The sequence below is a fragment of the Xiphophorus hellerii genome, chromosome 22 (assembly GCF_003331165.1).
Source record: "Xiphophorus hellerii strain 12219 chromosome 22, Xiphophorus_hellerii-4.1, whole genome shotgun sequence".
Taxonomy (NCBI): domain Eukaryota; kingdom Metazoa; phylum Chordata; class Actinopteri; order Cyprinodontiformes; family Poeciliidae; genus Xiphophorus; species Xiphophorus hellerii.
Window position 1 is genome coordinate 7369434 of NC_045693.1, and position 22827 is coordinate 7392260.

At 39.3% G+C, this 22827-nt stretch overlaps 1 long non-coding RNA gene across 1 annotated transcript in view; it reads left to right on the forward strand.

Annotated features, from left to right (window-relative positions):
* The window catches only part of LOC116713862 (uncharacterized), a 107716-nt gene that overhangs the window by 33171 nt on the left and 51718 nt on the right, over positions 1-22827 (forward strand). The window contains exon 3 of the long non-coding RNA XR_004337927.1: positions 21479-21657. This is a non-coding gene — a long non-coding RNA (uncharacterized LOC116713862). The remainder of the gene's footprint in view (positions 1-21478; positions 21658-22827) is intronic.

A 22827-nucleotide genomic window follows, 5' to 3' on the forward strand; every position in this document is an offset into this window, starting at 1 on the left:
AGCTGGATGACGGGCCAGGGTCTTTGAACACTAAGACCTGGATGAAGGTTTGAAAGGCCCCTTGAAGCCCCCTGGAAGCCCCTTCAGCCAACGCTGACACCCTCCAGGGAGGTGGGGGCAGAGGAGCTGGGGAAGGGAGATCAAAACCGGAGAGAAGAGGCCAAGAGGTCGATGCAAAGCAAAAGATCCAGGGAGCATCTACAGTCCAAGGAAGTATCCGTGTTCTCTGCAGAATCTCTAAAAGGGTCAGCACAGTGAGCAAAAAAGGCATCAAATGTGGGAAGAGTGTAGTGCTGTGAAATGCTGGCTACTCCAGGAGAAAAATGGGCTGTAACGTTGCCCTGAGGAGGCATGCCAAACCCAGTGGCACCAAGTTCCTGTGATGGTTCACTGTAGATATTAAGTTCAAAATGATTTCTGATGCTCAGTGAATTCCTGAATTCTGAGCTTCTGGTTAACATGAGAAATAGAGAATTAATTTTACACTAGTTGTGATTTAAATCCTAAGCATAGGCCAATATGCAGTTTGGCAAACTTTCACACATTCTTGGTAAATTGTTATGAAAAGTATTTGTGTTCACACTTGTATGAATTTGAGTAAAATTCTATTCTTTAATATGTATTGTCTAATATGAAGGTGTAGTAGTGTATTTGTGGGAATTCTCTTCTGATTCTTTTAGGAAAACGTGGGGTCAGATACTAACTAGTCTATCAATTAGGTTTATGTCACGATTCTGCAATAAAGTTCTATCATGTCTTTTTGGACCTTTTTGTGGACTGTTTTGCAGTTTGGTTGGAACAAAGACGTGACATTCATGTGTATAGATAGACTTATATCTGTATCTAACTTTTAAAATACAAGTTGGGCTTGGCTTTGACACAAAGTAGCCAATCAAGTTCTCTTCTCCTGACCCAAACTTGTCAATTGCAACACTAGACAGAGAGGAATAATTTGTCATTCCATAGAAAATGTGTCCACTTCTCTGGAGTCTAGGAGTAGCACGCTTTAGAAAATGGCATTTTGATGCTTTGCGTTACACTTCCTATGATGTGAGCCTTGGATACATGCTGCGTGGCCATGGAAACCTATTTCATGATGCCCCTCTTTACACTGTTCTTGAACTAATCTGCAGACCACATGAGGTTCGGACATCTGTAGCTGAGTCTGCAGAAATATATCACTCATTGGCTGGGTTGCTGTCCTACCCAGTCACTTCCATTTTGTCCTAACAGTTGACCATGGAATGCATAATGTAACAAATTTCATTTTTGTATTTATTGCACAGAAGGCACCGCAATTTCAAAGAAAGTGAAAAGTTCTTTCATATATGTTTGTAGATGCAGTGGTCATGCTTAGATGTTGGAGGGTTTACAACTGTGGTCACGAAAGTGACTGGAACACCGGGATTCAAGAATTTGGATTTGTGAACCAGCATCTTTGGCTTTGTAGAATATATACAGTATATATCAATTGCCTTTAAGAACAGTCTATATAATTACATCTATGTGTCTTACTTTTTGAATTGGATCACTGAAATAAATCAACTTTTGAATTATAACTTATTCTGAAATAATGATGAAGGAAGTCTTTGTCCCTCCCATCTCCTTTGGGCACTCTTACAGTTTAAAGCCTGTTTCAGTTTCCACCCACACACTACTTTAAAATTCAACAAAAAAACAATTAAACAAAAGAGAAACCATGCTCATAACATAGAAATAATGAAGTACTGGTATGGCAATCAATACCCAGCCTGAGGTCAGTGAACTTAGAAGCACACTCTGCTGTCTGATGGTCATTGAATCCTGATCTGAATAAAATCCCTTTCTTAGTCCTGTGGTTATAATCTTTAATTCTGTTTCACAATTAGTCTACCCTCTGCCCATCCATCACAGACCAAAAAGACACCTGGAGCAGAAAGGAAACAAGCAAACAACACTAAAAGCCAAAAGAGCATTTCTCTGATAATTATTCATCCAATTTGTCAGAAAACAAGAATACATTTTGATGAATATTTAGCTTGTAATCAGCTGGATTCTCTTAACAGTGTGGATTTGACTAGTCTTTCTCTCTCCTAACCTTCGTCAGTCCAGTGTAGAGCAGCTGAAGACACATATGGGCATTGATTTTCGCCCAGAGCCATGTGGGCTGAACTCAAAGAGAGGTTGTCAGAAGAGTTGGTGAGAGGGAAGAGCGAGAGAGAAAGAATGTAAGAAAGAAAGACAGAATGGAGGACGGAAACCTCCCCAAAGGAGCATCTGACAAAAACAAGGTGCCGGCCTGACCCTCACCACCTTAAACATGGTGAAACTCCAAGAGGAAAAGTAAAACAGTGCAACAACAGGGATGAGGCAAAAATAACAACAGTGTGAAGGGTTGTTTTTATTTCCCTTTTTTCTGCCTGGATTTTTTATGGTTTCAACAAAGAAATTAATGCCCAATTCGAGTGTGTCCATTGGGCCACAATCTGTCGGCATGCTTTGATGTGCTCATTGTAGCTGCCTCTGAAGTTCTGTACGCCGAGTTCCTCTAACAAAGAGAATAAAATAGAAGGATAAAGAAAGACGATAGCAAGGCCTGTTTTTCTATTTGGCAAGGCACCGCTTGTATTCCTCGCGGACATTCTGCCCTCGGCTCGCCTTCCTCCAGCTCTCGTTTACCTATCCAGCTTTTGCGTTCTCTCTCCGGTGCTGGGTCTTGTCGAAAGGTAAGCACTTGAAGAAAATTAATGATCAAACAGGTGTATCTCATTTTTGTTTGATGTTTATTTGTGTCTTCTCTAGATCCCTCATGCATTCTTCAGCATACCCCACACAAGGGTTTGTTGTTTCCCTTATTTTAAGTGCCAAGCCTATCTTTATCAAACTTGCAACTCCAGGCACCAGGAAAGAATTGTCTGTTAAAAAAAAACATGTATTTTTAAAAGAAACTGAGATATTACTTTATTTTGTAGATGAGTCAACCTGACATACAACACATCCAAGGTTGTGTAGAACACTATATAGACTTTTTTGTGCCTCTTTGTCAACAAACACCATCACCACTGTAATTTTATACTATTCTCATGCAACAATTTGAACATGCTACAAAGAACACAACTATTTTCAGTTACATACTTTTGGAGTGAACCAGGCAGAAAAGTTACTCCCTCTAATCTTGTGCCTCCAAAGAAGGGTTAGGCCATGAAACATTATCCTAACATATCAGTCTCAACGTCTCTTCAATGCAACATCCGACACACACCTAAGTTTGGCAGAGGCTGCAGAGATGCACAGCTTAATAGTGAGAAACATTTAATATGACAACTATTAGCTATATGTATGACAGATTTAATTTTCAAGAAGGAATTAGTTAAGAAATGCATAAGGACTGTTAAGTTTGGTACAAGTGACGACTCTAAAATCCTCATTTAAAGAATTTTCTTTTTGCATTTTACCATCTATTGTAATTCTGTAGCATTTCTGAGTTCAAAAGTTCAAAAAGGCTGTTGAAGGGAATAAAATGATCTCATAGGAGACTACATTATTTCCTTAACATTCTAGAAGCAAATTGGTACTTGAGGGAATTTTCAGATGTGATCATTTTTCCCGTAGTTAATGCAGTGAGTACATATTTTTGTAGTTTGACGTTACTTCTACATTTTAATGGAACATAGTATTCATAATGGGCTGCATGGTAGCACTGTTGTCTTGCAGCAAGAAGGTCCTGGGTTCGATTCATGGCCCAGGGTCTTTCTGCACAGTTTGCATGTTCTCCCTGTTCATGCGTGAGTTCTCTCCAGGCTCTCCGGCTTCCTCCCACAGTCCAAAAACATGACTGTTAGGTTAATTGGTCTCTCTAAATTCTCCCTAGGTGTGAGTGTGTGTGTGCATGGTTGTGTGTCCCGTCTGTCTTTGTGTTGCTCTGAGACAGACTGGCGACCTGTCCAGGGTGAACCCCGCCTCTCGCTCGAAACGTTAGCTGGAGATAGGCACCGGCATCCCTCCCGACCCCACGAGGGACAAAGGTGTTAGAAAATGGATGGATGGATGGCTACTATTCATACATAAGTACATATGGTTCATAAGGTATAAGGGTCAGTCTCTGCCTGAAGCCCAACAGTTGAAGTATCTTGGTTCATGAGTGATGGCTGGAGAGGGATCATAGATTCATCTGAACCAATGAGGATACTGCTCAATCTGCTGTGTTAAAGAACAAACTAAGCTGAAAGGCAGAGTTATCAATTTGCAGCTCTACTTGCTGACCTTTGGCCATAAGATATGGATCAGGACGTAACAAGGAAGATCCAGAATACCACATTCTGAAATGATGTTTTTCCATAGGTTGGCAAAGTACTGCAATAGAGATAAAAAAAAAGGCAACTGTGAAAAAACAGATGGTGATCATCTACATTGTAAGGAGTATCAGGCATTTAATCAGGATTCCTTCCTTTATAATCTACAAGAATGAGTCCCCAGGGTAAAGACTGATCTTCAACCTAGGAACAACTTCACATTTCCAAGAAGGAGCTGGATAAGAAATTTTGATCTGGATTTCCCACCTGGATGATTGCTTAGGATCCAAATATGGTTAAGGTGGAAAGATTAACAAAGTGGTAAATAGATGGATATGAAGGAAAACATTGAGTTCTCAAATTATGGGCAAGAAAGCCTCTTTTGGTGGGAGAAAACAAACACATAAGTTAGAGGTCTGAATAACTAGTTCTCACACTTTAATATTTAAAGATACACCATGATACTACTATAGAGGATGTAACATTCGGACGAGAGACTGTCATTCGTTCATTCATATGTTTTGATTTTAAATCAGACAGGAATTTCTCAAAACACAATATAAATAAAGTAAAAGGAGTAAACATTTTGAAAATTTCTGCCTTTATTTACATTTTAGTAAAAAGATGACATGTTAAAAAAAGTTTTATACCCTTCTCGATTATTAGTGGAATTATTTGATATTGGTGACCAGGTTTTTGGATGGTACAAATGTTATGTTGACAATATTCCTAAAGGGATGATCTCCAAGTCTTTGAGGTTCGAGAGCCTTAATGACATCATCCTAATTCATGCATTCATTCAAGCTGCATAAAAGACACAGAATATTAGATAAAGATATAAAAGGGAAAAAAGATTCAAGAATAATACTAATATTTAGTACCTCCAGTGATTCAGATTAAATCAAGATTTTGGCATAGCCATTCCAAACCTTTATGGTTGTTTCAAGGCAGAAGATGCATAGTAAATAAAAAAACAAAACAACTCTAAACACACAAGTATGTATAATTTCAGGCTTTACTGTACCACTACTGTCATGGTGATCTATATTATTCTTTAAAGGTGATTTAGTACTTTTCCCCACTGTTTCTAAGTAAAGAAATAGCTCAGTGCTCAACATTCATCCACAGAATATTTACAAAAGAGTTACAGAGCAAGTGTACCTGACCACAGCACAGGTATATTTCTGCTGTCTGAAATCAATCACCACCCTCGATCTGTGAGAAGCACAAACATCTTTCTCTTAACATCAAAGGTGTGCCTGTGTTTTCAGTGTTGTGTAAGCCTGTTCTTATTCTGTACACTTGACCTTCTGGCACCAAGGCACATTTATGGTTGATAGAGACAACAAACAAGACCGATCTTTATCTCCCTGATCATTACGCAACAGGCGCAGAGGAAAGCATGGTACAGAAATAGCCAAAGGGCAAGGTGGATGGCCTGTCGTCAGAGCTCATCTTTCATACAGCCTGTACACCTGCATGCTGACATACTCACAAACACACAAACTACGCATAATGCATCATACAGAGGCCTACGAGCCCTCGTGAGGTCGGATGTTGCAGCATGGACGAACAGGAAAAGAAGGGTTGATGTAGCATATAAGCCAAGAGAAAAGATTATCTACAGGGCGAAAGGAACTCTTAGAGTTCAAGAAATGTCAAGAGTTGAAAACAAAAACTAGTTTTACAAGTCCTGAAAAGCTTTCCAGACATTTTTTGAACATTGAGTACTGTACACAGACTCATTTGGTACATATTTAATGACGTGCCAAAGAGACTACCAAAGTGAGAAGAGTATTGCCCACCTGCTGCTGTGTACTGCTGGCTCTTTATTTATCAGATATTAATTTCATGAAAATATTGCAAGCATTCTTAATACACAAAAATGGAGTAACATAACATTAGAGAAGACAAACATAAAAGAAGAATGTGATGACTGGGAAGAACATTAACAAATGTTGCCTGTCATTCAGAAATTTTTTTTACTAAATATGACTATTTAGTAAGGTCATATGCTTCACATATTTTGGAAAACTTGGGCCACCATTGGTGGGAATTAGAATTGTTTTGGTTCTACAAGAACATTTTAAAGTAACACGAAGAAAAAACAGTAGGTTAAAATTCACACACAAAACAAGGCCTTTTCATAATGTTCCCCTGAGGAAAACGGTTTCAGTAGAAAATATGCAGGAAATGAATTTTAGTGTTCCTCAACCTGGAATAACTTATTGTGTGTAATTATCTGATCAGTAGTAAATTCTGCTTGCCGATAAGAACGTTTAAATGTGACATAAGCCTCAAGCAAGTATGCAAGTCACACTATGAAATGTTTGGGCATGTTTTCAGTTCAGTTCTACTTGAACAGGGTTATCCTTTGCAACAGAACATTTACAAGAAGTGCTAAAAAGACAAAGTCAATAAAAGTATACATTAATCAACTTATGCACCAATATATACACATTTGAATAATGGCTTACAGATATGACTTGTTTCACATCAAAATAAATCACACTGTAATGTTGCAAACCTTCTGTTCTCTTAATTTTTGTTCAGTTTTACTTTCTTTCTTTGATCTCAGATCTGTAATTAGTAATTATATTAACCAAATGTAGTTGTGCTGCAAGAAAATCCAACTAAACTCCAATGAGGACTATCCTTTTTTGCACACATGTGCAGACATCAGCAAGTAACACACTTCTGTTAGGGGTTCTTCATTTGTTTATTAGCCACTGCCAATGGCGGGCCAGTAACCCACCATCAAAGGCTTTGCCCTAATACCACAGAGCCATCTAGAAAATAAAGCTGACTTTCTTATTTCTGCCTCCCTCTCACTCTGCCGTCCGCCCCAGGGTTTGTCTATGAAATTAAAATAAAATGAACGAAGCTCCCTTTGAAGAATGGACAAGATAGAGTGAGGGCTAAAACGACAGAATGAGAAGGAGACAAAGGGGAGGAGTGAGCAGTTGGGGGCCTTGTGAAGAAAGGCTAAGCAAGGGGCCAGAATGTGAGGGAGAGAGAGAAATTGTAAGGACTAGGGGAGAAACCAATGCTTGTGCAATTAAAAGTGCACACAAAGGCAAAAATCTGGGTGCTTTCGAGGCAAAGACGTTGCAGATCACTTTAGGGAACTCATCACAATGATGCAGTGTGTTTGAAGATGTGGTAGGTTCTGCTAACTGATGGTTTGTAACATCCCACTGGGGACCACAGTCCACTATTAGAGCTTTCTGAACCTTTCACATTCTCTGTTACTTCTATTTTCTTGTCTTCTTCTGTATGAACAGATGGGTTGTGTGACCAAAGTTTGAGATTTGAGGTTCAGTTTAGACCAGTGGTCCCCAACCTTTTTAGTACCGCGGAGCGGTCAAGACTTCACATATTTGCTGCGGACCGGTGCGCAATTGCGTGACCGGGGGGGTGCACGTAGAGACGACCGACACCGATGCTGTTGCTGCTGTTTCTAACTCATTCTGCTGCTTGTGGGCTCAATGTTGGTGCACAAGACGTAACTGACAGAATCTGGTTAAAGGATTTTCAAAATGAAAAATCCTCCAGACTCGACACATAAAACGGAAGTATTTAATTATTTCTTGCGCGGCCCGGTACCAATTGGTCCACGTACCGGTCCGCGGCCCGGGGGTTGGGGACCACTGGTTTAGACCACGTTTGAATTAATCTTTATCTGGGTATATGTTGTTGTTTTTCAAAGACAAAGGAGTCCCAACATCGGCCAGAATACAGAACTGACCAGTCCAATTAAGTTCCATTGTTCTCTGTTCAATGACCGCAGTTGTTTTAGGGCTTCAGTGTCACACTGGAAACAAACATGCTTTCAATGCAGGGATTCACTAGCAAGGATCACACCCCAACGATATGGTTTAAAGATTGAATGAAGGAAGGAGTCAAAGGAGTGGATGATTGGATGGATGGGTGGACAGGATGAGGAGTCATCTGGGGAGATACCCGAAAGGAGGCTGGGTGAAGACTCTGTGTGGGGTACAGTCTTCAGGAAATCTTTCCTGAACCTGATTAGGATCCCCCAACTCCACATGGAACCTGAAACCAGATGGACTAATTAATAAGAAGTGAGAACAAGATAGGGATAGGTGGAAAGACAGGGATGAAGAGATTAGGAGGTATGAGGGGACGACTAGATGCTCAGGAGAGGATGAGGGACTGTAGAATGTGACGAACATGGAACGCTGGGTGGATTGGGCTCAGGATGTAAGATGGCATGGTCCTGCTACTGAATCCAAGTTACATAATAATTCCATATGTGGTATATTGAAATACTAATCAAATTATTCTGCAGTGACAGAAGAGGCTTTTACTTGACATCTGCATGAATTCCAGACAGCTGTAGCCTCAGTAGAGCAAGCCATTTAACAGCCAAAAAAGAAAAGAAAAAGAGCGAGAACAGGTGAAGGTACAAAAAATGTCGAAGAGGCAGAGTGTGAAAGACATTTAATGAAAACAGAAACTGAAAAGAGATATGGATTAATATGAGGGAGTGGGAGAGTAAGGTAATTAGAAAATGAGAGATAAAGGAGGTGTAATAGTTATAAAGAATTGCCAAGCAATATAAACAGGTTATTTGCACTCAAAGTAATTTGTTTCTTTTACCAAAGAAAAGCTCAATCAACTCTTTTTTGGCCTAAAAAAGTTCAAAACCAAAACACATGAAATAAATGAGAAGAAACAGAGGATGTAAAACAAATGGCAGACAGCTGAGGGAAGGTGAACAAGGATTGGGAGGAGAACCAGTAATATGTCATGTCATCTTCAGTCTTCCCGCCAGAGATAATGTATAGAGGATGACCGCGATCAGCCGCGGACAGTCGCAGAGTCAGCTGTGGCACAGCGAGGTCTTCTAGGACGACTCATCAGGCCATTAGTGCTCCGTAAATGATAATTTATGCGTCTGGCTTTAAATCCAGCCACGGGAGTTTCATCACCAGCTCCTTCCTAGTGTCTTCTGTCGCTAATTACGAGGTCAAAAAAGCAATTTGTACCATCGGAGAACAGTCCCCGTTTCTTTTCCACATTATCATCGCTGTGTTACTCTGACACACACACGCACACCAATACTTGCGCACACACACACACCCCCACACACACACACAGTTTAAGACAAAAAATGCACAACACCTCACACATTGTGCAAAGACACCAGCTGCTGGCAACACCTCCTCAACTCCCTGGCAAGACGGTCAAATCAGAATGACTGGTCGTAACTAGGCATTTGTGTCAACCATCTTTTGGGAACATGAATGGATGACAGTGTTGATGGTGATTAGAAAAAGTTGAGACTAAAACCTGTAAAACAGACAGCTTTGTTTCAGTCACGAGTTACGTAGATCCTACACGTTTTAAGAACCCTTTGAATTCAGGCGGTTCACTTCCATGGCTAAAGGCTCACAATACAGCACTCAGACATTCAACTCCTAAAAACATTTATCAGGCCTCTGCCTGGAAATGTCATGAATGAGTGCGTGCTGGGTGTTTGCCAGGACAAGCGTACTTTTCTAACTGCACTATGCTAAGTGCGTTTGGTTGAGGTTTATAGTGTGTGGTTGTTTTTTAGGGTTTAGGTCTAAATCTTTAGTTCCAATAAAAATGACTTTTAAACATTTTGGACAGTTTCATCCTTCTGACTGTGAAGGAGTAGGACTGTGGCGAGATCATGGACCTCAAACCTACAAAGCATTATTGGTATGAATTAGAGTGAAGTTTGAGACAAGGACCATCTTGTCCAAGAACGGTGTCTGACCTCAAATCCTGACCTTATCCTGGGAGAAAAATATAATATTCCCATGGACACACACCAAAATACTATAGAGTCTTACTGGAAGAGTTAAATTTGATAGAGTAGCAAAAGGGTTAGCCACCTCCATATCCATATTGGAGCCTATTTATTACTTTGGGATGCTATTATTCATGTATGTGTAAAGGCAAGAGTGAAAACTTTTGGCAATATATTGTATATCTTCAACTAACTCACTGAGTTATGAATGAAGAAAGAAAGCTTGAAAAAAAAACAACTCATATTTAGAATTACTTCTAAAACTCTGCAAGCACTTAAAATTTCCCCCTCCCGCCCTGAGAAACTGAGGTCACCAGACACATTTGTGCTTTATGCATTATGAGGCAAGAGGCTAACATGCACACACACACAAACTGGTGTAGTGGTGTTTGCGTGCTTTCCGAGGCTTTGCACATGGTGCACGGGACAGGACAGTGCTTTCAAAGGCATGTCAACTGGACACATTAACTCATAAAATAACCCTCTCGCCATGAAATATGCAGGACCAGGCCAAGAAGATGGAAGTTAACAATCCATAATTGATGTAAATGAGGAGCTCTCCCATGGCAAACACTGAATATCCATCCCTCTGCACGAGTGTGTGTTGCAGGGAAAACAGGCTTGTGGGCTGAATTTTAAGCTGCCAGCAGTAAGGTCATAACCCGTGCCATCATGTACCCATGCTTCAGAAGAGTTGGAGTGTAGCTAATAACAAAACCAAGCCAATGTAACACATGGTGTGGCACAAAGTTTGAAGTATTTTAGGAGATAAAACCATGAGAAATGTTAGGAGACAAGAGTGAGCTCAACAAGAGTGCATCCTTGTCTTGACTCGTGCACACATTAAAACCTTCCATACTGCCCAGGCATAAATTGATAAAAGCCTGTTAATAATAAATACTCACACTCCTGAAGCCCCCCAACCCCGGGTAAACACAGTGGCTCTTGTCTTTTTCTGTCTGCATGTGTGCCAAGTCACTGGTTGTCTCACATGGTGGTTGTGGAAGCAGGATTAATATTTTAAAAAGCATAACTGTCATCTCTTTCTAAATCACTATCTCCATGCAAACGAACAAGATGATCGTGTTCACATAGGATAAGTAAAGTAACACTGATGGCGTGAGGTGCCACTGAGCTAAATGTTTGTGTTCTATGCTTTGTTATGTCTAAAAAAAATACAAGAGAAAACACTTCCACATCAGCAGAATATGCTCACCTACCAACGCCAGGTAAACAAGCATAACTCTGTCCAACTTGGTAATTCAGAGTTTTAGTGACCCTTTGGACAAATCTGTGATTTTATTCCTGAGAGGAAATGTGACACCAGAGACAAGTGCAGCCAGTTTGTAAACCACCTAAGAAAATATTGAAGGGGGTGTTAGAGCTTAGCAACAACTTTGGATGGAGGCTCATAACAGCTTTTTGCATCATGCATTGAAATATGTTTCAAGGGGAAAGTACATGTCTAATAGTGTTCCAGAAATACTTTGATAATTTATGTCTACTGAGGGTTCTGCACAAAATTGATTCTGCACAACTATATTTTCTCTAATCTTTTTGAGGTCTTTAAAGGGGGGTTATTATGCAAAAATCAACTTTTTTTTTCTACCTTTACATCGTGTTCTAACGTCATCCCTTCATCAAAAACTTGGATTGTTACTTTGAATCTTTCATGCATGTTTAAGAAATTATTTAATCTCCTATGGCAACCATTTGGGGGTGCCTAAATGCTTGCCCATAAAATGCAGTACCTTTTAAGGTCCTCATTGGAGCTGCAGTTTCCAGCCGAGCTTCTCCCACACAGCTCCTCCAGACTAGGACAATTGGCAAATACCCGGTAAAACTACATGTCTTTTCATACAATCTTCTTCTCAGGTCAACAGTCCTAAGAACACATGTAAACGGCATAATGGAGGAACATCTTTGTGATGACGTAGATAAGAGAGAATGTTAGAGTAGGAGCTTCTTAAAGAGACAGATGCCAACTTCAAGTCATCGAATTACGAAGTCAAATTTCTTTTAAGTTATGTTTGATATATACAGCATTTTTATGACAACTGAATGTAGCCTAGCTGATAGTGCTATAAAAATGGCACCCATGTGCCTAGAAAATACATGACAGTCCCGCTTTAAATAAAAGAGCGCATTAGAGGTGAAATATGTGGGGTTTTTTTTATTTTTTATTTTTAAAAAAAGGATTCGGCTCCTTTTTATTTTACATATCTTAAGTAAAAGAAATCACCTAACAAAAAATATGTTGCCTACAATAGAAAACCTATTTCTGTCTTATAATATTGTCATGGTTGCGTGGAGAAAGTGGACCAAAATGCAGACAGCCAGCCAAAGTCCGATGATATGTTTAACGATGAAAAGTAATAGGAGAACATGAGGTAGACAAGAGGAGGATGTGGCAGTGACTGACTGACAATGAGGAGCTTAAATACTGGTGAGAAGATACTGGTAAGATTATTACTATTGGATACATATCCCAAAATACTTGCAGCATTAAATTCAAGAATGGAGCTTCCACAAAATATTGACTCGTGTGGGCACATCATCTATTAAAACTATAAAACCATCAATAAAATCATGTAAAAAGGTTCCAAAGAAATGCAAATCTGTAGATGTAAAATTATCACAAAATTTGTGTCTGGGTTCGATATGGGTGCGGTACAAAGGGAAAAGGAAATAAAATAGTTTCTTTTCACTGATTCTAAAACAGAAAACAAGCATCACAATAACAAATCAACCTTTAGCTCCAAGCTAACAGGCAAGGAACAGGAGGAAAGGATTTGCCTGCTGCTAATTTCACACATCAAAAAAATTTTAAAAAAGTGACTTCAGTTTGAGCTGCACTATCGCAGGCAACGTTAAGTTAAACTTTTTAACCTTTAATATGATAATATAAAATAGAAATAACAGTCTGTTTTGTTTTAAAACATTTGACCTTACCCTCATGAGAAATAAATAAAAAAATACAGATTCAAACAACTTCTATACACATTTCGTTAGACTCCTATTGTGACATACTTCACAGCACCACCACTCAGATGCCTTGAACTTTTTGGTCAAACATGGAAAACTTTACAATGCAATAAAATATTTTAACAGACTAACCACTTGGAATATTGTAAATGAATTCCAACCATTTAGAAAAGACAACTACTTTACAAAACCGCGCTGTCTTAAAATGTGTTCAAAGAAAGTGAGGCGACAATCACCTCTGCCTTTTCTCCCCGCCTCTTCAGGGCTAAATCAATGGCCATTGTTTCCCTCCTCTGCTCTTGCGAAAAGCCAGAGGACGAAGCTTGGGAGTAGTTACTGCCACTTTTCCGCTGCAAAGACTTCAAGGTCATTATCTGATTTATGCCAAGGAGAGGAAGGAATGCATCGCCTCTAGTTTTTTCTCCTTTCTTCTTGCTAACCTTCTTCTTTTCCTCTCTATCCGGTTCCTTCTCTCTCTGCCATGCTTCTCAGTTGAATGGCAACCCCCTAATCAAGCCTCAACTGGAGTTTTGATTTTAATCACCCCTATGTGCTCCTTTGCCAAATTTCTACAGGCAAATAGCCATGAAAAATAAAATTCCCAGCAAGTCTTCACCTTATATTGTGCAGCTATTTGTTGTCCAGCTTTAAACTGTGTAAAATAATATATTATTGAATTCCGGGGGAGGAGGGTAGAGGGGAGACAGACGGAGGGAGGGCAAGTCACAGAGGGAGACCAAGGTCGGCTTGTTTTGCCCGAGGAGCTGTCGATCAATATCGTTTGGTCAATAACTTCTTTATTACTACCACTATCACTCCAAGCAAAATCATTTTTGAGTTAAAACACTTTTTTCTTTCTATCTCACTGCTTCTAAATACTGTTCAAATATTGAACCGTGTGTCAAACCAACATGCAGAACTCCTTCAAATAAAAAGCAAGCGGATTCTTTAAAATTCAAATTTATTTTAATCAAGTGTGCTCGTTTGACTGGGGAGGAAATTAGAGATGCTCTTCCTCAATATAATAATTTGTCCTTATTTTATGTTTCACATATTGATTACAGCTGTGTTTGCATAAATATCGATCGAGGGCACGACTCGTCATTGTCTGATGATGGTTTAATAGAAGTATAAACTCATAATGAGAGAGCAGAACGCTTTGGGGAGAACTTAGCACATAACCCCTAATCTCTTGAGGGTAAAAATGCCTAGAATGAGAGCATGCAGATGGAGACAAAGTCAAGTTTGCAAAAGGAAAAGCAACAGCTGGGAGGGTTTATTTTATTGTTACAGTAATAATTGTCTTACATTAACAGTAGATGTTTATTTTCTTTTAAATACTGTACTTTTCGTTGTGTTAGGAAATGTGAAATGCGTTCATCCATCAATCCATTGTCCAGAATCATTTTTCCTTTTCAGGGTGACAAGGGGCTCCTGCCCCATTACTCCAGCAGTCTCTGGTGAGAATTGTGAGACATCCTGGGTAGTTTTAGAGAGACTGGTGATAAGCCAACACAAAGCAGCACATAAGTGCTAAGTGAAAAGAAAAATATGCATAGTTTTCAAAATAAAATAAGGAAATCTGAGAAGGGTAGCCTTATGTACAACTTTCGGCTGCATGTACTTTAACATATATCTCTGCTACTTTTGCAAAAAGCTGCAGACTAACTTTTTGCACTGGTGTGCCTAACTTTTTTTTTTTTTTACTTTTTCTTTTTTGTCAGTGCACTAGCACAAATGTTGCACCCAAATCTTTGACCTCATAACATTATTTCACATTGCATTTGTACTGGTTCTCTTTTAATGACCTATGCAGTGTACTTAATCTAAGCCAAAACACAAAGTTGTTGCAATTTTATTCAGTACAAGTAAGGTGCAAAGAATTAAACCATCAAAAGAAGGCACACAAACACACCTGTGTCTTGTCACATCCTCTGGGGGGCTAAAGGCCTTGACCTTGGAGCTTTAACTTTATTTGGAGAACGTGGAGCAAAGTGCTTCCACGTTCTCCAAATATAGATGTAGAAGCACGTCTATTTTCTTATGGAGGTTAAGTGACAGAGAGCTGCTCACCCCCCAAGTCTGCTTTCGTCTGACTTAATCTTTAACACACTTCCTGGCTTCACAGTATTTATGGAAGACATACTTTTTTTTTCTCACCACGTACAACGAGCTGCTTTATAAAACAAACAGAACGACATCTGAAATTATTTGGACACATTCAAGTTCAGGTTACCTGAAGTGTCAGAGATCTCTTTGAAAAGTTTCTAAGACAAATTGTTTCATAGGAAAAATAAAAATAAAAAAAAGTTTTTCATTTTATAAATTCTCCTGTCCTGACAGTCTGGTGGGTCTGGATGCCTAGTAGTGACACATTTGATGTAAATGATTAAAGTAAGTTAAACACAGACAGAGATGTCCATATTCTGCTGTGAAAGGGTGCTTATGATTTATTACCCAGGGATGTTTGTGTAAAGTGAGCTGTTAATGGTTCACAACATGTTTAGCACCTCAATATTACACCCTTGGTAATAAATTAGTTAAATTCAATTTGAAAGAAATAATCTTAAGTTACAGCTGAAAAAAAGATTTGCACATGCACACCACAAAATGACTTAACCATTATTTCTCCCTGCCTAACATTAGAGCAAATGTTTGGTGTTTTAGGGTTAGTATGGATTACTAACCCTATTGCTTCTATTTGCAAGAACATGAAGTGAGATAATTTTGGAAATAATTTTTAGTTTTGATTTCTTCAAAGTGAGAGGTTTACACACACTCCCTTTGTAGTTGGTAGATTTTCTTTCTAAACTTGCATGAAGCATTTTGGGTATCTTTCTGCAAGCTTCACAAAATAGCCTGCTGAAATGTTTGCAAAGCTAATAAAACCAAACCCAGATTCCAGATCCAGTAACACTGATCCACAGAACTTTTCATTTCTTTCCACAAATTTTCAGATGGACTTTGCCAAATCATGGTATGGGTGAGATATTTAAGGTCATTGCCCATTTATAAGACCCATTAGTACTCAGGTTGTAAGTTTCTTGATCAAAATAACAAAGCATGTTGCCAATCTGTGCATAAACACTTTTTTATTTTATTTTAGATGTTTCTTTACGTATGACATGTTTCTGTCTAATGTTGGAATCAGAATGCTATATTGTTTTGATGGTCTTATTTTATTTTAAAGGCTTTATTGTCACTTTGAATGTCCCTGACTACTGTTTGTTGAAAGTAATTGACTTTTTGTTACTTTTTAAAATACAGCTTTTTCCGTAAACACGCTTTTTCAAATGAATGCTTTCTGTAACATCAGTATTCATCATACAGAACCAAGCCAGACGGTTTGAACCTGGTATTTTATGTACCATTCTACCCACTGCTTAGAACTATTTACTTCTTCTTTCTTATATAGCCAAATCGCCTTTAGTGTGAATAAAAATATTGCAGTGCTAATTGGTTTGATTGACTCTGTTTGAATCTCAGTTCTCAACACTTAAGAGTCGGTCTGCTATTACTTGTTGTATGGGTCTTGTAAGTAACCTTGGCTACGGGTTGATTTCTTTCACCAGCTAAGTGCATCGTCATAGAGAATATTAGCTGCATGATAAAGACAGGCACTCAATCAGTGGCAGTTCTTCTTTCCATATTTAAATAAAGATGACAATCTGCATCCTGATTCTTTGGCAATAAGCGTGACTTAAGGGATCACAAAAATATTTTAGCCAAAGGATGTTTTAATATAATTTATTTTTTCATCTGCAGTTTTCATCCTTCACTTTGCTGTTGTACAATGTAGACCCAGCCATGCTAATCCGTCCCTGACAGGGATAAAGATGCCAATTTCCATGTAAAAAGACTTTCATTACAACATTAGGTCTCTGGTGGTGTAAATGTGAATTTCCACATGGCTAATAACAGCCCGAATCTCCTCAGGACCCTGATCTTTTATTCAAGTCAGCCCTTGTGCAGTCCAACAAACTTCATTTATATTGCATGTCCTAGTCAGCAGTATGGGGAAATGAATTAGCATACAGAGTCGCGGACACAGTGATTACAGGCTGACAGGCGACTTACACGCCCCCTGCAAAGAGCCGAACATGTCTTCATTTTTTTTTTTTTCCCTACTCTGTCCTTCTATAGCCCGGAGCAGCTGATACAAGGGTTTCTAATAGAGCAGAACACAGGAGAGACAAGGCAAGGGGAGCTTTAATAATGAATGGATGACATTGGTGATGGGAGAAAAAGGCAGCGACTGAAGCAGAGGTAAAAAGAAAACGAAAGCTTTGATTAAAGGGGCTTTGTCTGGTATTTTAACATCAATTAACCAGTACAATTTTTGTCTTGTCAAAGAAGTGTTGCTGTGGAAAGATCTTGACCTACATGGCTAAATATCAGCTTAGATTTTTTTTTGTCAAAACTGGTCTAAGCATTGGACAGTTTCTTATATAATTTAACAACTTGGCACTATTTCCTGATGTCCTATTAATATGGTTATTTTACTCAAAGAGAAAAACCTATTACAATTCATTTGACCTGTTTGAAAAAATCCAACTTTTCACTTTTGGTGGGGTGTACATCTTTTGGGTAAGACCTCAGTATATAACTGTTTAGCAGTAGCTAGAGATGTAAACCTGAACATTTCTCCTAGCTGTATTTTTGACATCATATTAACCTGAAGGTCTTATAGCTGCTCCCATGAGTTTTAGGTTCATGCAGCTCTATTAAACTTTCAGGCTGTTAGTTACGTCATATACTCAAATAAATTATATCAAAATAAGTAAACAAGAAGTAACCAGGGTTTTTTATGATATTATTTAAAAAAAACTTTCATTTCCATCTGCTCCAGCAGGACGCGGATGAAAAATCCACATCAACGCTGGTTTTTAGATGAATCCTGCAGGCTGATATTTGGCATCTGGAATGGCTTCTGATCTGGGCTCAAAAGTTGTGTTTTGAGCCACTTGACCAAACCCTTTAAATTTTTTACTGAAACGATCGATCAGCCACAATTTCTGAAGCCTGATGCTTATCAACAACAGTAAAAATGTCTGGCTATCCAAATATTAATGGAGTCACAGTGTTTATTTGAGAGTGTCAGTATAACTTTGACCTTGTGTGAATGAAGTTTCCAGCTGTATTATCATTCGTTTCCTGTTTTAGATTCAAGCAAATGATGCACATAAATTATTAAACTCCAAACTTAATCTAAAACTCTCGAATATCTCAGGGTGCGCTGTTCAGAAGTATGGGACAACTGCAAAGTTGCCAAGTCATGTCTGTCCACCTGAGGTAATGACGTCCGTGATAATCCGATCGGGAGCTGCAAAGATCCACAGCTCCAGTCTTGTTTTAACAAGATGGGTATTAGTCATGGACTCCTCAAATTTGACCTCCAAGAAATTGTCAAGCAGACAGTCATTGTTGGAGGAAAGCCATCAAAGGTCATGTTTAGACTCTGGTACAAGCCATGCACATAGATCACACAGCACATATGGAAGAAGGTGATTTGATCAAATGAGATCGCCATCCCCACTGTGAAACAGACTGGCAGCCTCACACTGTGGCGATGCTTCAGTAGGGACAGGAAAACTGGTCAGAGTTGATGGAAAGATGGATGGAGCTAAACTCTAGGAGGGTGTCACCTCAGCAAGACAACACAAGAAATATACAGTCAAAACTGCAAAGGAAGGATTTTGACTGGAGGAAATTTCTGCAATGATTTTCAAGGACGTTTTCCATCCAAGCTGAACTTGACTTGTTTTGTAAAGAAAAATGGACAAGATCATCATCCATTGTGCAAAGCTGGTGGAGAGATGCACACCTTGTTACTGTTGCAAAAGGCTCAAGGGGTCAAGGTGCATACCTGAGTTTCATTTGAGCTTCAACCTGCCACTCACTGCTTTTTAAATGCCTGCCAAATTTCCCATAATCCTTTCCACTTATCTAATTAGGTTTGTGTTCCTAACGTATACAAAGAAGAAATTAAGAGATTTTGGAGAAGAATTTAAAAGTGTGTATGTGGATTGAGTTCTACGGAAAATGCGTGTGTGTGGGCGTGTGTGTGTCTATGTGGAGATGGAGGGGGGGCTGTAATGTATTCAGGACAGGCCTGGTGAACCAGTGCTATCAAAGGGACCTGCCTGACGAACTGTAATAACTGGAAAATTATTTTGATAGCCTGAAACAATCTTGGATATCACAGAACTTTATTAAAATAATATCAAATCAAATTAGCCTGTATCCCCATAATGAATTAAGTAACAGGTTACGCCGATATTAATCTCCTGGCTGGCTCGCAGGCATGACGGCTCCAGCATTTAATCAGGGCTGCTGCGCTCTCTCCCTCACCGTCTCTCTCCACGGGAGGGTCTTTCAGCACACACGCATGCACACCGATATCTTCACAGGGACTTTACATTGACTTCCATTCTTTTATCATTCATTTGCATAGCCTTATCCTGACCACTACCCTAAACCTCATTACCAGTAGATGCCTATTCCTAACCCTAACCTAAACTCAATTCACACTTTAGTTCTTACCCTAACCATTACCCCAAAAACAGCACTTCTTCTTATGGGGTCCAGGCTTTGGGCCGCATAAGGAGGAGATGGTCCTCACTACGTAATATTTGTTGGAAAAATGGATCTTACAAGGTGAGAAATGCAAGAAATCACACACACACACACACACATCCGGGAGAAATCCTCGACAAGGCAGCAGCCCAGTAGCTGTGTGTTGGTTGAGCGAGGAAAGCTTCAAAGGGCATGCTGATTCCCTCCCTTCCTTTCTAAATAGGGAGGATGATTTTGCCCCAATTCCCTCCTCTCCCTGCCTCCATCCCTTCTTCGTCACTTGCCCCCGGTGAGGTTATTCAAGAGCAGAGGAATCGGTGTCTCCAATGTGGGGGTGCGTGTGTGTGTGTGTTTCTGTGCAGGGTGTATTTGATAGCAAGGTCTCGGGAGGGTTGTGATTAGCAGCTGACCCAAAGGGAAAGAAATCTGAACCGTTCCTCACTCCTCCTTCCTTTCACCACCCCATTCTGACCTCCACCCTCATTGCTAAACTGATATGCATGTTAAGGTCCTTTCCAACTTTTTTGCTTGATACAACACAAAAGCTTTAGTACATTTTTAACAACACTTCTTTGGTCCATATACCAAACAAGTTCTCCAATTTAAAATGTTTCATGACATCGTTTTTTTTATTTTTTTATTTCAGTGTGCAGCAAGGAAAATCTAATTATTTTGAATATTTTACATTGTCTGTGTTTGACTAAAAGATAAAATATGAATAGTTTTCAACTAAACCGTACCTTTAAAAGTTTTTCATTTTATCCAAACTGACACTTGCCTTGGAATTAAAGTGATTTTTACATTATATTTATATAGCTTACATAACGTGCATACAGAAAATTTCTACTTGGATTTCCCATTCACCATTAGTATAATGTTTTAAGCTAAAGCTAATGAAAAGCCATAATTAGCTACTTTTCTTTAGTCACTGCAAAAAAAAAAACTTTACATAGTTGTTACAATATGATATATAAAATACCAACTGAGAGTTTAATGTGACAATATGTTTGCTCATCTAAAATGTAATAAAGGAGAACTGAAATGTGTTTTCAAGCTAACATCAGCTGAAAGAAAATCATAAAATGTCTTCTTTTTTTTTTACCCCTCCAGGGGTCTTTTGTGGGCTCTAGTGTCCCTTATATGACAGTAGGCTGACAGGAAACAGGGAAGGAGAGGGGGGAAGACATGCGGCAAATATCGTCGGGTCAGGGAGTCGAACCCGCGACGGCCGCGTCGAGGACTCAAGGCCTCCAAATACGGGTCGCGCTAATCCCTATGCCACCACGGCACGCCCATAAAATTTCTTTACTGCAAAGTTTCACTCCACCGGAAAAAATTCTATTCTATTTTAAAATTCTAATTATTGAAGGTGTGTTCAGCATTTGCTGTGACCAGCTCATATATGTGCAACCAAGGATTATGAGCATTTAGCATTTAGGGCTGGAGCCAAAGTCAACAGGTCAAGCTGCATACTTCCTGGATAGATCACCAGTGCACACAGAGACTCACAGGATGAACAACATGCACTCATACACTCTAATATATAAACACCATGTAGAGTGTGGGTGCTTTTTTCTGTACTGCTACCTATAAAGAGCCACTTTTGCTCCCAAGCGACTCTTGATTTATTATCATATATATTGTACTATTTAAGATTAAATTGGCAAATATGAATGTTTGCTTGTTAATAAACACAATAAATCCATTTGTGTTTAGTGTTTTTAGGAAACTCCTCATGCTCGTCTGATTTTATGTATTTGTTCTGTTATGAAAGCAGACATTCTTACTTTTGTATAATATTTTAATCAAATTAAAACAAAAGCACACTATGTCCTCAATGCAGGTTGGCATTCAACACAACCAAGGAGTACCTGGAGCAAACCCACACATGCATGGAGAGAACATGCAAACTCCAAGCAGAAAGGCCCCAGGCCAGGATTTGAACTCAGGACCTTCTTCCTACAAGACAACAGTGAAATGGACTGCATGCAGTAAAGGTCATTTGTGTTCTCTAAGCTAATGGTAAAGTAAATTTATATTTTGCTTCAAGTTTTCATGCCCTGCATCAGGTGGTTGCAGCAGTTTGCTGAGTCTATGTGATTTTTGTTTTTTAGCGTGGTTAAAGTTAAGCATATACAATACTTAGCAGAGGATAACTTTATAGAAATGCCATGTCTGAAAGTCTTCTAGGAGCAGCTGTTTCTGAGTTAGTGGTTGAGTACTGGTTCAGGCTTCTTATGCAATTCTCTTCCTGGCATACCGTGCAATGAGGAAATTCAAAAATTTTTTTATGGACATGCAGCTGTTTTTGATGTTGTTTGCTACAATAAGTGTTACTTTTTGCTAATTTTCATGAACCTTGCTTCTCAAGAGGTGCTCATGAGGTGATAAAGAAAAGCCACAGTGCTTCTTCTCCCTTTCTTCTTCCACCTCTTTTATTTTAGCCCCCCTTTCTCTGTTGTCCTCCACCTCAAACCTCTCCCCTGGCTCATATTGCTGTCGCTTCCCTCTTATCTGTCCCCTGCCTGTCGTCTTTCTTCGGCATCCCTCCCCTCCTTCTTGTTGTTCTGCCCAGCGGACTGCGCCACACGGCCAGCCTCGAAGGTGGGAGGGATGGCGAGGACACTAAATCTTTTGATGCAGCCGTTTGTGGTGATAGCATCTGAACTTGCTGCGCCTTTGCCAGGCAGCGCTGACAGATATAGCGGGACCCTTCCACAGCTCCCAGCTATTGGATATCTATTACTACTTGCACTCAGTGTGCACATTTGTGTGTGTCTGTGTGTCACTTGTGGGCACCACAAATATGGAAAAAAAAAATAAAACAAAGATGTGCAAATTTGGATGTGTGTAACTTTGTGTAGTCTAAAATTATGTGACAGATTTGTTCACAAAGATATCATATGTTTTGCAGAGCAAAACACATGAATACACACACTGTAAGACATATAGAGGAAGAAAATAAAGCCATGCCACTCATATTCTGGTATTTGTATCATGGAAACCCATCTTTGCTATTAGAGTCCCAGTGTTGGAGAAGTAGTAGTGAAATATGAACCACTTTATCTTGGTATCCAGGTACATTCATTCCTGCACATAAGGGCCTGTATGTCCTTGAACTCATGTACTTTGCACACATCCAAGCTCAAAGCAGATTCCCTTTTTATGTTCTAGAAGAGTGACATATTTGGT